Raw genomic sequence first — 18,434 nt, 5'->3', positions numbered from 1 at the left:
TTTCACAAAAAACAAAAAAAATGTAAGCTTAAAACAAAATTTTTTTCGTTCTTAATATAAATTCTAATAAAAGACATATAAAATCAAGTGATATATTGACCAAACTTAGTATTCAAGTCCAAAACATTATAATCTGAACGATAACTAGGCGATACAGGACAATTTGTTGGCATTGCCTACGTCCTATACAAACATGGACCCTTAATATCGTAGCTATCTATCTGTCTTCGAAAATATTTACGAAAAACACAGCACACTTGATTGAAATTTGCTTTTTTCTTAAAGCGTGGGAGTGGCTGTACACTCAATAAAAGAGAAGTTCCTTTATTCCATAGCAAAGTATCAGAGTTATGCTTTTCTATGGCTAAAAGGTAATCGTAACATTATATATGTATTTGGACAATTTTGTATTAACAACTTCAATGTTAACTTATTTTATTGTCTACTATATAATATAGTTAAATGCTTATTTTTATAACGGTTAAACTTTAAATTTTTAATGAATTGAAATACAAGAATATACCTACTAATCAACGCGTGCACAGGAGTGAGACAATTAAATGCCACTTCTGACGTCACAAAACACGTAGTTGTGTTTCATAAGCATGTCTATGGATGTAGTTAGAGGGCGAGCAAATTTCACATTTAATGAAATGCTATCATGTACTGACTGTAACTGTAAATGCCATATGAAAATGATTTCACCCTGTAATTACAATATAAAGAATAAAAGAACAACACCTCGGCATTCATCGCGTGTAAATTAATAACAGCAGCTAGATTGTTTGAACAATCGGCGTAATTACAAAATTTCGAATTGAAGTTCATCGCAGCGCTACAAGGAGAGTATTCAAAAGTTTTGTTTCGATTCCCTTTCTTTGAGAGAAATGAATTAAAATAGCAGATTTCACGAACGTGTCTCAGTAATGAGACGAGGTTCAAAGAACGCGGCATTTAATTGCGTTCTGCTTTGAAGCTTAAAGCAATTTTCGAAATAATCCAACTAGAAATGTCAATGGCTACGCGCGATCAGCAAAATGTACTGTGATGACTGAGATTAATGACTTTTCTTGTAATGACTGAGGGACACGTGGATTACAAGATGGAGGGAAATTTAATGTTATCAAATGCAGTGATATTTTGTAGCAACTGGAGTTTTATAATGGGATATTTTTTATATTTAGAATGGATGGTTACCATTTCTCGCAGTTCAATTTGATCTTTTGAAATAATAAAAATAAAAATTAAGCAATAATAAAGTTTAAAAATGTGTTATTCATAAAGAACGAACTTGCTTTAAATTCGTTTGTGTTTTATTCATCCTATTTTTTCCTTTTTAGTAGAATATATAAAACTGTATTAACTTTCCATACTTTGGATCCTTCCATACCTTCACCACTTACTTTTATCCTTTGCAACTTTCGTAAAACTTAATTCAAATTAATAATTCATCCTCTTCCGACAAACAATTTTATTTATCAAAACATCTTTTACATTTTTTACAAAATTGTTGTATTATAATAACGATTTAGTGGTTTAATTAATGAAACTTTGCTGTAATAACTTTTCCATTCAACTATCTTTCGATCCAACTTTAAAAACAGTAAAGCGTGAGCTGGCTATTGACTTTCAGTTATACAATCAAAAGTTAGTCGAGTCGCTTGAAAATAAATAAGAGAGAATTGGTTGTACGTTCGGATCCAAATTATCCAGCCGACTGAATGTTGTTCGACTCATCTTTGGCTGGAGGTCCTTAAAGGGTGACGCCGTTTTGCTCATAATAGCCCTAGAGAATTTTTCGTTAAATGAAATTTCATTTACACTTTATATCAACATTATTAAGTAGAATTTCGCCAATGGAAGTTCGTTTTGAATAGATTTCTACAAATATATGTATTAAAATTTACACGTTTTATTAATTAAGGTAAAAAGCATTAAATATATATATATATATATATAAATGAAAATGAATTTTTTAATAAGGTTTTCAAAATCTGACGTTTTTTATCGTAGCGGGTAACTGAGCTGGTGGTTCGCCTGATTGTTGTTGTTGTGTTGAGTTGAGTATTGCCAGGTTTAAAGGGGTGAGGAAAGAATCGACCACTGGAAACAAGGAATGAACAGGGATGGGTGAAAAAAAAAAGAAATGGGCCTTTACCCTTATAGATAAATCTACGATATAAAAATGTATAAATACAATATTTACAACAAATACGCACAAACGTTTTAACACATTCGCAATAAATAGCTTTGTAAGCCGCACAGATTATAGTATCAAACGTTACCACGGTGTTTATATCGACAATATTATTTTAGACTAAAAAGGGTTTATACGAAGGTATATAAAAGGTAAACGTAATCTCATAGACAAATACGAATGAAATAAATAAGTATAGATGAAGGTGATTTGAAGTAAGGAGCTCTGTATTTTGTAGCGTACAATTTTAAAGGTCATATTTGATGTTAAGTATACAAAAGTAGGCTGTGGATTTAAGTGTATTATTGTTAAATTAACTCCAATTTATTTGTATTCGCATGTATTCGCATTCTGCTATTTATGTATCTTTATTTCTAAGTGAAATTTATGCCAGGTCTCATTTCAATTACGTCCATATATTAAGATTACCAACAATAATATCCAGACAATGTTTATAACAATAAGTTTCATTTCATTCTATTTTTTTATTGACTACTCGATCTAAGGCCCACATACAACTCTATTGCCTTAGAGCTCGTGTGGGTAGAAGCATTCTCCACTTTAAAAATATAGACCAAGAATCAAAATCCTGGGACGTCGTTTCTACAATCAATCAATCAAAAACTCTTTATTGTGCACCTTTACAAGAAGAGTAAAAACAGGATATAAATAACAACATAATATTAACATGAAGAGCACAACAGGCGGTCTTATCGCTTAAGCAGCGATCTCTTCCAGACAACCTGGTGGACAAGGACGTTTGCTGTACTACTAATTTAATGAGCAACTTGCATCCACGCAAATATAATACGTCTATAAAAAAGTAAGGACTATTACTTTTATTATATGTTAAGTTTAAAATTATTGTCTTTTAATTAATCATAGGAATTATAGCATAAAAAAAATGGTTGCCTGTAAAGTCGGTTTTACGGGCGAAGATTTTACGTGACAACGTCTTTTTCTCGGTAGAATATTTATTGATATGAATATTATTAAATTGCACAATAGGAACAAGGAATTGAATGAAAATAAGAATTGCACAAATTTTAACTATAGAAAATATATTTTTTTTACTAAAAAGAGAGAGACAGAGACACAAGCACGCGCCGATTCAATTCTCTAGTGCTGCGCGCGCGGCGGACCGATCATAGTTCGGTGACTCATCGTAACGTTACCGGGCGTTACACTTTTTCATGAGTGACTCCGAGCCGCAACCTAATTTAAGACGTTGTCACGTCAAAAACTTTTATATTTAACATACAAATAGATACATTTTTATTAAAGACAGTGGTCAATAGCACATGAAAATAGGAGGCAACTGAGCTGGTGGTTCGTCTGATGAAGCGATCACACCCGCCCATAAACAACTGCAGAGGTAGGTTCGCTGTATATGTGTTGCCCGCCTTTATGTCCGCGTTTCAGGATAAGGTAGGGATTGACGACTGGAATAAAGGAATGGACTGGGAGGTAGATTTCGTAGATTTTATAATTTAAACTCACTAAACAACATATTGTAACATATTGTAATGTAATATATTTTACTGGTAATTAAATGAAATCGAAATTTAAAAAAATCATAGCACATTACATGTTTTAATACAATTTGTTCATCTCCAAATACCCGTTCTGTCCTAAACCTAATACGAAATATCAATTGAATTGCTGGTACATATAATATAAAGTTTGTAAACAAAAAATAGCGCTACGACTCAAACTAATCCTCCAAGACTTAAATTTTCTTCTAATTCGAGCTAAACATAAAAATTTAAATTACATACGAACTCACAGAAAAAATACAGCTCGTACAAAGATATTCGTTCTTCGAAAGTAAGTTTAATCTACAATTAGCAGGATAACTGTTTGAATTAACGGTTTGGTAATGTTGCGCGCGTCGAAGCTAAGCTCTCGCCAGAGACTCCAGTGAGGCATTTCCCGCGAACCGGGCGCGACGTGTGTCGCCTCGTCTTTGGACTACTGGCTACGTCGGTGGAGTGTTTGTGAAAGTGCAGTGTAGTGCAGTGATATATGGTAAGGCTATTTTTGTGCTATGATATTTATGGAATTAAAGTATTATTGGTTACGTGATACTGCTTAAAATTAATCTTTATCACGTACGTGAATACGTACAAAACGTCTATATAATGTGTTTTTAATTATTCGTAATGTAGCTATTAAGTTCGGAATTTATAGAACAAATTTATAACAACAAATAAAATTAAACGACGACATTAAAATAGTATCTTAAAGAACACGGTGTAGCGTATTTCGTAGCACCCCTCTACAAGCCTATTTGTTTGTAGCGATATTGGATTTAATTAAACGTAAATCTTTTAATATTAGTATTCAATCATGGCGTATTTATTTAATTAATTAAATTGAAAACTTATTTCGTGTGAATTTAAGGTAAAATAATCAACAATTTCAATATAGTCTTAACACACCCATAATAATTTGATTAACGTAGGACCATTTTAATTCATTAGCAAAAGAAAAGCAATATGTTCGATAAAATTTTATACAATTAATGCTTATCGAGATAACATTTTAAAACAATAAAAAGTATATAGTAAGACAACAACACTACATAGTACAATACAGTAAAACTACTACATTATTATGCTACGCCTTCACTATAATTATAATGGCATATAATTAAAATTATCAAAGATCAAAAAACACAACTAAAACTAATAATTTAATTAAATGCAAATGTACACCGAGTGTTTACAAAACAATAAAATAACAATGTCACGGTTTCCTTTTTGCTTTCATATAACTGTGAAGTAACAATAATAAAATTTAACTATCCAAATTTATTGATTACAACGCCAAAGAACAAAAAAATAAAAGTATATGACAAAATATTTGTAATATACTCTTATGTTTTTGTTAGAAATTCAATCATAATAAATCGAGTTTTAATATTAAAAGCCAAATTCATAATAACTAGTTCATTAGTCATTCGAATAATTATGTCAAGTGGAACGTCAATACCAATTGTATTAATGTCAAGTGAGAATGAATGAATTTATACTTAGAATACAGTTAACACAAAAGTTCATGGTAATTTTTTAAATAGCCCTGTGAAAGGGAGTTTCGAGTGAAGCTATTTCAATTGACATCAAAATGAGAAGGACGCAATTATGAATTCAATTTCAAATTCAAAGTTCAAATTAATTTGTTTGTTTAAAGCATGGTTTTGAAAGGTACAATAAATTTTATGATGTTCAAAAAGACGACATTTTTGAAATTTTATAGCACACTTGGAAAACATGTTACATATATCTTGTGAAAAGATTAAATAATTCTTTCAAGTTGAATTGAAACAATTATGTATTAGCTATTTTGTACTTTCAAAGTATTCTTAATCTTTTGTGGTCAAACTCTGAGCTTTGGTTCAGTCTTTGCCAATTGCACTTAGAATTTTAAATGAATCACGCTTACAACTATGTCCATACATGGTAAAAGAATTACTGGTACTCTTATGAAAACAACACGTTCGCGCTGAAGTACAGGAGATTCATTTTGGTCTAACGCATGCTATATAGGTCTAAGCGAAAATTATTTTCTATTAGAATGTTATGGTTCAGGATTGGAATGCTTACAAAAATGAATGCAGTGATACTAATTCTGCTTATACAAAACGATTTTCTTTTGTATCTGTTAGCTGTTAAGGTAATATCCACACGTAATTAAGAATTTTTAGTGTAGACACAATTTATCGCTGACTTTTACGAAGCGCTAACTGGATTGTCGTGAGCTAAGATCAATTTAAATGTAATTTACATATTAAAGGCTGTTTTGTAATATTGAATCGAAAAAACCTTTTTCTATATTGTTCTATTTTTTATGTATATGTAAAAAAGTCTATATCCTGCGTATTTACACGAATTTTGATTAAGTACACAAATCCTCTGTTGGTGTATTATTCGTACTGCAATTATTTTATTGACTTATCTACTAGATTTATGTCAATAGAAAATTTATTAAAAAGGTTAAAAAATTAAGAGAAAGTCTTATCTTTACTTTTGTTAGACTAGAATCGATCTTAATTTTTTTTCATTAATTAAGATTGGTTAAATAATCAAATAATCATTCTGTTTTAGTTAAACACAAATAAAATATACAAATAATTTGAGTTTGAGCTCGATTGTTACATACAAACATACGAATCTTTCCTCCTTACAGTATTAGTGTAGGTAGGAAATGTATAAATTAGCTTATGCTACTGCAAGGCACACATACGACAGTAATCTTGTGTATGTGTGAAATATAATTATTTAACACACACAAGGACATGTCACGAGTTTATTACAAGCTAATTCTAATCGAAACACGTAAAAAATCTCTTTATGATCAGTCTTCATTAGCTTCCTAATTAGCCTAGTTTATAGTTGCGAGATTTTTTATTAATGTGTTATAATATGTATTAAGAACTTTTTAAAATGATTATGGTATATCTAAAAGTCTTTAAGGCTAATAAATAGTCTTAAATATTGATATTGAATGAACTCAAATATTTTTTAAATTCAAATTCAGTTTTAAAATAAGTTCAAGTGATTTATTCGTTCGTGAAAACATCAACAAGGTATTATTTCTGATATATAATAAAAAATAAATGTTAAAATATTGATTACACAACACTATATAACACACACAATAAATTTGTAGAAAGGTATTTAATTATAATGAACACTACTGTTATATTCAAAGAATACACCAAATATTTGATCTATCATTTTTCATGCTAATACATATGAGAAATAAATATATTTTCAGTGTAACTCCACAGTAATGTATTTTCCTCAGCTAAAACTATAAAATAAAACAAATAAGGATGAAGCCAGGTGTGGTAAACGAAGTAATACTATATTTTTATATATAACAATAAATTTAATTAAAGTTCCGTAGCACAACTACGTTGTTGCTACGAAAGCGGTCGCTACGAAATGCGTAGACGATGCTTTGTTTTAAGCAGTTTTCATTAGACTTGTTCTTGCTAAGCTTGCTCCCCTTGTGTCAGCACAAAACATTTTGCTATTTCGAATTTAATATATTTGGAAATTCGCTGCGCGGTTAAATGCAGTAAAAGCGGAGGCATCATTTATTTATGAGAATAACTGCTGCTAATTTTACGAGCGCCTTATAAACGCGTAGAGTTGAATTATAGTAATGGAACTTAGAAGTTAATAATGTAATGATATTTTTGTTATGTGTATAAGTTCTTGTAAAGTGACACTTCATATATGCCGATGAAATATTATGTCTATGGCAATCTTGAATAAGAGAATTTGTTTTCAGAATTGATTTGATTTTTATTATTTAAATATTAACATTAAGAATATGATATTTATATCTTAAGTTAAAATTGTAACTTGAAAATGATTCAACTTTTAAATCTGTACTCTTTTTCGAACAAGCGTTACGTGAGCGTTACCAAATAAACATCTCCATATAGTAAATAAAAACTCATCAACCGCAATAATCATTATCTCCAGCACAAAGTAAAAATCACATCAATGAATAATATTATCTTTTGCCGATATAATTAAAATCTTTATCCGCAGCGACAGTTCGGATTCATAAATAATACGTTAACCGCTCGCTACTTTGAATAATTTCATACAAACGAATATTTCGTAAATAAACAATAGCGACGAATGTATTTAATTGACGTTAAAACGTGAGAAATGGCTACAAAGAGAATTATGGCTGGATATAAATATCTCCCTGCCAAAGGTTTATGTAAATTAAGATGGGCTTCCTAAAGCTCTTGGGAAAATATTTTTAAATCTCTCACCGTAATGATAACACTGTTTTGTTGAGTTTAGGGCTTAATTAAAGGCCTGCAAGATGTCTATCTAGTGTATCTGGTATTATTTATTGTGAAAATACGCATTGGATTATCTTCATATTATTTTATAAATATGAGACACCGACCGGCGTAAGCATGTGTTCTTGCTTGAATGTAAAACATGCATAAAAATTCTCCTTGTTAATCGTAATTCGGAGAGTGCCTTTATAAGGAACTACAATATGATGGAAGAAAAATAGTGTCAATGAATGATGGAAGAAAAATAGTGTCCAAATTTGATCAATGATTGGTTGTATTAGATAAACGTCTATATTAGAAGCGAATGTTTATGTGAAGACCCATGTCCCCTTGTGGTATGGGGCAGATAAATTATAAATCTGTTTCACGGATCGATTTGTTCACGGACTAGTAGGTAATCAGCCTTCTGTAACCTGCAAGACCGGGATATTTATTTATTGTTCGCACCCACCGGGTATCGAACTCAGGACCTCTCCGTTCTACACTCACTCGTTTAACACTGTATCAAAGAGGCGGTCTAGTTGTTGTAGTTTTCATTAATTATTTAGAATGTTACCTAAAAATAGGTAAAGATTATAAACCCGGTTATAAACCCTATATTACATTATGGATGAATATTTTTGCAAGCATGATCGAGGCGTGAAAGCTTTTATTCCTTTTCCATTTTTGTTTTCGTTGCTAAAACTAACAATTCTGTGGTTGATAAGGTATTGAAAACAGTGACTCAATCTCACATTAAAAAATTATACCGCTTGCGACAATGGCATAATGCACTCTAACGCTTATGTTATTACGTCTATTTTTCTCAACTACCTACTAAGTCTATTTAAGACTGCTTATTGACGTCTTGCAGTTCTTTAAGGCCAACAATACGTGTGTATATCTGATGTTATGAACGCTCATGGGCAGTAACAACCAACCATCAAGAGTCGCCTGCTCTTTTGTTGTTGCTGTTATAAAATGAGTGCGTTTTTAGTCCTTTCTGACACATAAAAGGAAAATAATAGATTTATACGAGAGCTAGGTTCAAATCCCACCAAATGATCCACATTCAACGTTTCTTTCTTTTAGATTTTTTCTATTCTTTAAAAAAACAAAGTATTTTTTATGTCTTTGAAATTGCCACGGCCACGTTATACGCTACAATATTGTAATCATTCAGATAATGTTTTAACTTGGTTGAGATAGGCACATATAGCTGAAAGAGTAGAAAAAATCCGATTGCTGAGGTGGGATGAGGATCATGGGTGATTGAGTGACTCGAACATTTTAATAGTTCATATTTTACAAACCTCCATTTTTGAAGTAGGTTTGAAACTAATTTGCCCTACATGATATTTAACATATATGGAGTAAGTAATTGTTTTGCGTATGTATTTTTTTAAACACTTATTATATAGCAATGTAGCAACGAGCATTATAGAAACCATAATTTAAGTACTGAATTTGATAAGAATTTTTACTTCTAACAACTGCATGTGTTTGATTTCTTGTATGATTGATAATTACGATACTTATTGCGATTTCACGCTCAAATAAGCCTCGGTTTTGTTTGTCTTAATAAAAAATATTTTGATCTCATAACTTACTGCTTTATGAATTCAAAAATTATTCATAGTCTACATTCCAATAACGGAATCCTCGGCCAAGCGTTGTCCGACATTCTCTTGGCCATTTTACCGTCCAGTGTATCGCATGTCACATATTTTAAACTTTAAGCTTCACGAAATACTTCACAATATGCATTTAACATTTTTTACGCGGAATTTGAGTCTTCCGTAGAATGTTGAATAATTGATTTAGAATGGCATGTTGTTGTTTCATACAAAGTAATGTGGGTAGATGTGGGTTTTATTTTTAGTTTCATTTAAAGATTAATCAGTAAGGAAATGAGTTATGCTTTATTTTGTGCAATATATATAGGCAGAGTTTAAGATTGTATCCAATTAGAAATGTCTTATAGAATATGTAAAAGAAATATGTCAGTAACAATATGTTTTCTTGTGTGTTGATAATGTGTTTTAATTAGTTCTTAATATTATAATAAAATCTCGTTATATCCATTGGTATTGAGTATTGACCACTAGATAGCATAGGCTGTTGATATTTATATAGAACACAAAATATATACATTTGAAACAACACAATCAAAAACTCGTATGAATTATTACAAAATAAGACTACGGCTCAAACTCAAAATACCGAAAGAACCCTTTAAGCTCTGTAGAAACATAATTATTCCCATATGAGATTAGCTGTTTAAATAAATCGAAAAATAAATACGACATCGTCGAAAACGGAATTCCGGAAACACTTTAAAAGCTTAGGCGACATATTACAAAATTATATGACCGTGATTGATGGATTTATATTCCGTAAAAGAGACTGTAAACATGCGATTAATCATCCCATGTCACCTCGCCTAAGTAAGCAATAAACCTCTGATGGAAACAAAGGTATGCTTGCTTGCCTGATAAGGTCTGACAAATCCCTACTAATATTATAAACGCGAATCGCTGTCTATCTCGCTTTCGCGGTTAAATCACTGAACTGATATGGATGATATTTAGGTGCAGAGACAGTTTAAGATTTTTTGCTCGGAAATCACTCGGGAACGGAAATTATACAGGGAAAATATTGAGAATCTTTTAAGGATGGAAAAGTTTATTGGCGGAAAGCTGGTTCTATTATATCATCTGCTTTGTGGTTTGCATCTTCAATGACCGGAATAAAGAATTGCTTAGTTTAAGTATGGCTTAGTATATAAGATACAAGATACTATCAGGAATGGTTCTTGTGATGATGGTAATCTCACAAAGAGCGGTAGTTTCGTATGGTCTTTGATCTTGTCCTGTTGGAATATTATTGAAGGAATAGGGTGCACTTTTTTATGTAATAGCCGGCAAAAGAGCCTTTATCTGTAAAGAATCATCCTGAAGTCTTTGTTAATGGATAGCCGATAAAAAATGTGTGGGATATTGAAGGGATTGGTGAGGGGAATAAAGATAAGGACTGAAAAAGATAAGGAAAAGGAATGCGGGCCTCCGGCTCCTCCACTTGCCGAACGAAACACAGTAGCGTGCCGCTATTTGAAAGAAAAGGAAGGGAGGGAAAGGAAGGGAAGGTACCCCATTCTATGGAAGAATGGTCCCCGATGCGAAATGCCCCAAATCGTGCCTAAGCGTGCTCGACTCCCACACTAAAATGTGCATACAAGTATACTAATCCCTACGTTTTGCTCTTTTTTTAGGTCATTATTATGTAAGCATTTAGATATTTTCATGCAATTAATGTCTAGACGAAATATGGAATAGAAGACAAAATATCTGCCCATAGCTGTTATTAGAACTTATTATGTTACATACCAAACTTCTACTCTACGTAGAATAAAATATATATTTAATAATGCATTGTTTATGGCAAAGAATTTGTGATATCAGTTTTTGTATTGACTTACTTTATTAAAAGAAGATGAGTAAGTTATGTGAAATGCTGCAATCTACTGCGCAACACGTAATTTTGTCATTTAAAAAGTTTTTCAAACACAGATTCCAAGTTCGAGGTTCGAGGGTATACGTGAAGTAGGAAGTAATTAAAAGTTTGCTTGTTTTGTTACATTTTTTATCTTTATTCTTACTTGTAATAGAAAACATGGAAAACCTATATGGTAATAATATTATATTGTTACTAGCTGCGCCCCGCGGTTTCACCCGCGTAAGTCCGTATGCCGTAGGAATATCGGGATAAAAAATAGATGTTGGCCGATTCTCAGACCTACCCAATATGCTTACCAAATTTCAGAGGAATCGGTCAAGCCGTTTCGGAGGAGTATGGCAACGAAAACTGTGACACGAGAATTTTATATATATAAAGATATTATCTTATAATTGGAATCGGCTCCAACGATTTTCATGAAATTTAGTATATAGGGGGTTTCGGGGGCGATAAATCGATCTAGCTAGGAATCTTTTTTAGAAAATGTCATATTCGTGTTTTATTCGTATTTTATCGACTTAAACTTACTTTTTTAACAAATAGGAGGCGTTTGAGTAGTCCCAATTTATTATGACTCTTCCTGACATCTATTGGCGAATAATAATACTATTTTTTGGCGAATAAAAAAAAAATATACCGAGCAAAGCTCGGTCATCCAGGTACTAATTTGTGATGTGAGTAATAATAAATTTGAAGCGTAATTGTTTGATTGAGATATAATTGCAGGCTTCTCAAAATAAAAATTGGATGGAAATAATTTGTTATTGTTCACAAATCTGGTTTATAACGTGATAAATATTTACGACTCTCTTCATATCGGCGAAAGGACGTTCGCTTAACTCCCGCCTCTTGATATTGTTGAAATCCCGTCGGATGATTCTTGTCAATACATCCTTAAAATAAAAAATTAAATACATCCTTAGTATCCTTACTAATATTAAACATGCGAAAGTGTGTTTGTTTATTTTTTTTTCACGTCCAAATTGAGCGATTTTGAGTCTAGAGATAGATAAGTGAGGTAGTGTGCTATCAGATATTTATTTACAACTGTGTAACGTCTCTGCCTATGGAAATCTTTTGACTATGGGGACGAAGCCACGGGCTACAAGAAGGCTTTACACATTTTTATGCTTTTACCAATAGTAGCGGAGCAGTGATAAAAATCTTTCAAAAGTGGGAACATTTATTACTTTTGAGAGCGGACGATTGCATGGGTTAGCATGCTAATTGCATACGGTATCTTGCAAGGTTTGCCACTAGCCGAGAATAACTTTTATTATCCTAGCTAGTCTATATTACAACAAAAATATTGTGTATATTGCTGCGTAAAATATTCAACAAAACAAAAGAAAAACTTCACTATTCAAATTTGTTAATTCACACGATATTTTCCGTAATAAAAACTAATATAATTAAATCGGCAGCGTGACCGATTACCATGTTATAAAACAGTCGATATTATTTGATTATTCACTTGTAAAAGAGTTATTCTTTATCGAATTAAATATGTATTTTCAATCAAATTAATCTTTTGAATTCGACAATTGTATGAAAACTTCCGTTTATTAAACAAGGTAACAAACCACTTCGTCTTCATAAAGAATTAATTATTATATTTTTTTATATAACTAACTTTATAAACGGGATCACGTATATTTGTAATTTTTTAGATCCATTACTGAATAACAAGACTATTATTTCCCTTAAAACACTTAGCTTGTAGAAATACGCCTGTCCTTTCACTCGATATTGCTCACACTCAAAATCCTTATACAATACAGCAAACGTCTGCGATAAGCGAACAGTATATTTCTATAACAATGGCCATGGCACTCGGAATTAATGAAATAGCTATATAGCTACATATAAATCCTTAAGATACACATCGGCCTTGCCTGGCTGTACTCAATAACTAATATTAGATAAGGATGCGTGTGGTTTATCAGCTATCTGAACTCCATTGTTCTCAAGATGTTTTGTGGCTTGGAATTAGTGAATCTTAAGAATGGTAGCGGTATACTTTGTTTATAAATATCTTCCAATCAAATATTTGGACAGTATAATCTATATAATACATATATTGCTTTTAATTTCTTATAATATTTATAAGATATTGTGGAAGTTAAATACATTTTACTATCTGCAATTTAGCGAGAAAGTCAACCTCATTTTTTAATATGAAGACAACGTAATTAAAAAAAAAGGGGTACCATGGGTGTGAGCATATTTAGATCACTGTGATGAATGGAATATCGTTAATCCGGAAATATTGTGTGCGACAGGCATTCCATTGAAAATTTATCAATATACAATATGTGAATATTTGAAATTTTTCCAAGCACATGACATAAAACGGAAATTTGTTATTTTATCGGGACAAAATTAAAATTTACAATGGATAAGTCTTCATTGTTTGAAAACCTTTTCATTACCCTCTTTAGAATTTCCAGGGAAGTGAGCAAGTTATAATTAAAAATAATTATAATGTAATGGTATTGTGTCAGAATGAAGGGTGAAAAAAGAAGATTGATTGGACTATACACTCGACTTTTCAAATATTTTTGGATCCCTCATTTTTGAGTGTTTTAAAATGTAAATTTTTATGCCTTTTCATTGAATGTGGGCCGAATGTAGGCGTTATGGTTTAGGTAAAAAGAACTTTTATATTATATTATGTACATTAACATATAAGGTTCATAATATGTCTAACTCGGCATATATCTGCGTATTCGGTGTAAACTTTCTGAATGTAAACTTGTCCCTCATTCATTCAAAAGTATCATCCGGCGCTCCGGCGTGTTTTTAAAAATCCATTCACATGCTTTACAAAATAAATCCACCAATTACACGAAAAGTGCATGTTGCTGACATATAAAGTCACAATTACACTTGACTTACTTTGCCAACGAGTAACGACTTCTCTTTGTGGTGCTTGCTTCAACGCAGACGACTCGTCTGTGTGAGACCGTCGCATTCTTTCTTTTTTGATTTTAAAGATTTCTCCACTACATATTTTTGGAAGGTGAGGAAAGTAGAACTAAATGTATATAAGGATATAGAAAATTTATTTTTAAATATATCCCGAGTGTGCATTGGTGTTGTAGTGTAGTTTAGATATATAATTATTAAGTTTTAAGACTATGTTAAAAGCGTATATATACGTATATATATACGTTTTGTAGTTTTCTTGATATTTTAGCCGCGGTATTTATATATGAGCGGCGTCTTACTAAAACAGTTATGGCACGGTATATCATCCAAGTATCATTGGCTATATTTTTACCCACATTAAGGAAAATCGATCCCAATCTCACAAGAAGACATGAGACTTCACAGGAAATACTTGGTCACATCCCACTTATATTAGAACGCGAAAGTGTGTACGGATGGAGGGATATTTGTTACACTTTCACGCATAACAGACTCTCACGTAGTATTGGATTTGTATGAAACTTGGTATCGAGAAAGATTTTAATCCTTGATGATGAACAAACAGCTTATTTTATATCCGGTACCAACCAAGTGCAGCTTCGGGCTATCGTAGTAAAAGTAACTCCATATAAAATCTATGCTTGAAAATAGTTGAACAAAAACCGAACATGCATTTTAAAAAAGAAGACACAATTTAAATATAATCTATCCCTTTCAACTTTTTAAATATTCATTTAAAAGTCCACTTCCGGGATTATGCTTGAGCTACTTTTCGAATGAATAAGGCTAGATTTCTTTTTAAACCGCATGTAAGTTGGTATTAACATAAATCGGTCAAGTCAGATAAAGTAAGCGGTGGAGTAACGACTCATTTTAAATAAGTTTAAATTTAAGCTATCGGCCTTACATCCATTTGCAATTGTAAATGTTAGATTCTGAATAAATTGCACTTTTAGTATATTTGGTTCTTAGGAAACAGTATGCATAAAAATATTTTATGAATACAGCAAAAAAAGTTTTAATGTTTTAGTATTTTATTTAATATTTTTGTAATCTTTGTTTTATGATATTTAGATTCAATAAAAGGTAAGATGTCTATACGAGTGAAGAATTCTTATAGTAACAGATGCGAAAAAACAGTTTTTAGACTTTTTATATGTTTGTACGTTTTATCATGAAAACAATGCTTTCATTGAATATACATACTTGTTTTTATTGTCAGAATACTTACCGAAAATATAGGTTTTTCACCTGAGTCATACCACGAAGCTAGTTATTAAATAAATTAATACATTGTTAATAATTCAAGCCTAAAGAGGTACACTTTTATGTGGGTGTATCATCGCTGAGCTGTGCAGGCATAGTCTAATATGAATAGAGTTGGAAGAGCTTAAGGGTCGTTCACCTGAGCACACATTAAGTAAAAAATACGCAACCAAGTTTAGTCAACATGTGATTATTAGTTGTACATTTTTTATTGTTTATACATTGCAAGTTGAAGGCAATTTTATTAATATATCTAGGTTTGTATGTAAATATTTCTTCGGGATATCCTAACTCAAAAATAGTATATTGAAATTTAGGTTCTGAGACGGTTTTAATTTCTGTGAATTGTGTGAATGAGTGATACGCAAGATTAGCGCCAAATTGTGTCTTTTTCACATTTTAAAAGGTTTATTCTTTAGAGTTTTTAATTAATTTACTTTTGTTTTTAACATTGTCTTGTCGTAAATTATTAATGATATTATCAGATCTTTTGAGAACTATAATTATAAGCCCAGATTTGTAAATGTTATTCGTTGAAAATGAGCTCATTGGCTATAGATTCCATGCATTTAGACCCTCGCACCGCCATCACATTAGTGTATACACGATACATAGATAATTTTTAATATCGACACCTATACCATTATTGTTTTCAACATTTTACGTAACAGCTCTGAAATTAGTTTGCAAGTGAGAAAGAAAATACAATCATTAATGCGAATGAAAAGGATGGCAGGCAGGTTATTAATAGCAATTGTACATTGGTGGACAACCTAACCTAACAACCGTTATGTGGAACCGTTTGTAGATAAACTGAAATAGTTATTCCTTTCCGGATATCATCTTTGTGCGTAGCATGATCCTTAAATAGTCTAGTAATAAACAATTTTCTTTGATACATGATATTCAACATTTGAGACAGTCATTTTGTCGCTCTGTTTACAAAGGAGCCTTTGTGCCATCTCGCTTTAACGTTTAATGGTGGAATTCTCTTGGAAATTTCTCGAACACCTTGAACGCAATCAGTTGATAAATCAGATCATGAAATAAATATTTAAGACAATTTAAAACGTTCGTTTTATTTATTGTAGATTATTAAAGAAATAATGGTGACCTACAATTTCTTGGATTTTTCAGTTCAAGTCAACATTTAAAGGATAATAGAATAGAGTGGTGAATGTTTGTATTTATAATACACAACGTGAATTTAATTAAACATACATACATATTAACACTTTTTCACATATCTTCGTCTTCTTTTTGTTTCTTTCCATATGTTAGTACTAAGAATGAATGTAAAAGTATATTTGTTTTTTGTTAATTTCTCTATTACGTTGCATTAGAGCAATTTTGTTTGATGACGTTTTTATCTGATGATAGTTTGGAGGTTAGACTGTGAGCCAATGAGAATTTTCACTGCCTATGCGGGCGTCACCGCCTGCGGAAAGCAAATAGTGCTTGTAAAACGATTTATATGTAATGTAGATTGTACCGTATCCCATAAAAATTAAAATAATGTAATAAATAAGTCGCGTTTTTGAACGAATTAAACACACTAGATTAATAAATTTTAGCATCGATGTAATTCATTTATTTTCCCGCAATGTAATTGTAATGAATGAGGGGAGAATGAGGGGTTTCTCACAATTTTGAATATTGTTTAAAATAGAGAAAGATAAAAACGATCACCATTACACCCTAAAATAACAAAAAGAAAACAAATTTACAGCATATATAGAAACATATGAACATAAACAAACGAACAGAAACTTACACATACTAAGGAACTGTCAACTATATTCTTAGAAAAAGTCTTTGCTCTGTATAAGTTTTTTTAGTTTTAGTTTTTTACTAGTTGGCAGAATATCAGTGTCATGGACAACGACACAGACTTTCTGTCGATTGTAAACCCACAATTATTCAATTAATTTCATGGTCTGGCAATTCCGAAATAATCTAATTTAAGGCTTCCATGATTCAAGCAACTGACGCAGATCTTCCAAAGAAATCGGATTAAACATTTCCAGTATTTTATAATCGAATTATCTTAGAACCAGTTGGTGTAGTCAAGAATCTGTGTGAAATTAAATTGCAAATCCCAATCTATTATCTGCCTATCAGTTCAATTCTGCTATTCCATCCTACATCCACCATTGATTGTTGCAACTAACTGTTTTAGTAACGAAGTTTAATCCACTAGAGGTTTGGGCAAGAGTTTTATACAAAAACTAGATGTTCGCCCCGGCTTCGCCCGTGGTACATATATAGTCTATGTTACTCGTGGATAATGTAGCTTTCGAATGGTGAAAGAATTTTTAAAATCGGTCCAGTAGTTTTTGAGCCTCTTCATTACAACCAAACAAACAAAGTTTTCCTCTTTATAATATTAGTGTAGATGATATTTGTATTGTGTGTATTGAAATTGCAAATGAGAGTTTATAAAACTATATAGTGTGCAAGCATTCGTTTCTTACTATAAAAGAGATTTTCAGTAATAAGTGCCAAGCATATAGGCGTATATATATGTTCGTGAGCTTATGACGCATTTAATATATTTTTGTTTGCAAAGAAGCGTAGTCACCATTTTGTATGTAAAACGTTTTTAATTATAAATGAACTACGATCCGTACTAATTACAAATGCGAAGGGTCCGTCTGTCTCCCTCTTGGCTTCATGTCGATCCTGAGGCATGTTTGTTTAGCTTTTTCGCTT

General features: G+C 31.5%; 1 protein-coding gene across 1 annotated transcript in view; it reads left to right on the top strand.

The window, feature by feature from the left end:
- The first annotated feature begins 4,125 nt into the window (after positions 1 to 4,125).
- The window catches only part of LOC119831500, a 211,537-nt gene continuing 197,228 nt past the window's right edge, over positions 4,126 to 18,434 (top strand). The window contains exon 1 of the mRNA XM_038354894.1: positions 4,126 to 4,225. The gene's annotated coding sequence lies outside the window, so the exon portion shown is untranslated. The remainder of the gene's footprint in view (positions 4,226 to 18,434) is intronic.

This window comes from Zerene cesonia, chromosome 13, assembly GCF_012273895.1.
Source record: "Zerene cesonia ecotype Mississippi chromosome 13, Zerene_cesonia_1.1, whole genome shotgun sequence".
NCBI classification, from domain to species: domain Eukaryota; kingdom Metazoa; phylum Arthropoda; class Insecta; order Lepidoptera; family Pieridae; genus Zerene; species Zerene cesonia.
This window is presented reverse-complemented; position numbering and strand designations above follow the sequence as displayed.